This window comes from Prunus dulcis, chromosome 6, assembly GCF_902201215.1.
Source record: "Prunus dulcis chromosome 6, ALMONDv2, whole genome shotgun sequence".
Taxonomy (NCBI): domain Eukaryota; kingdom Viridiplantae; phylum Streptophyta; class Magnoliopsida; order Rosales; family Rosaceae; genus Prunus; species Prunus dulcis.
In genome coordinates, this window is record NC_047655.1 from 10,462,691 (window position 1) to 10,462,915 (window position 225).

The following is a 225-nucleotide window of genomic DNA, read 5'->3' on the forward strand; positions in this document are numbered from 1 at the left end:
AGGTCCTTATTTACATGTCAAGGATCAAGGATCTTCAAGTCCGATCTCTTGTTTACAAGTATAGTACCGGAGAGACTGCCAGCTCTCATATNAATATCATCATCAAGGATCTTCAAGTCCTGATGTAATTGTATGATGAGGATCAAGGAACTTCTGGTCCTGATCTGCATACTGTAAAAACTCATCATACAGCACAATTAATCCATAAAATAAATTACTGGTAAA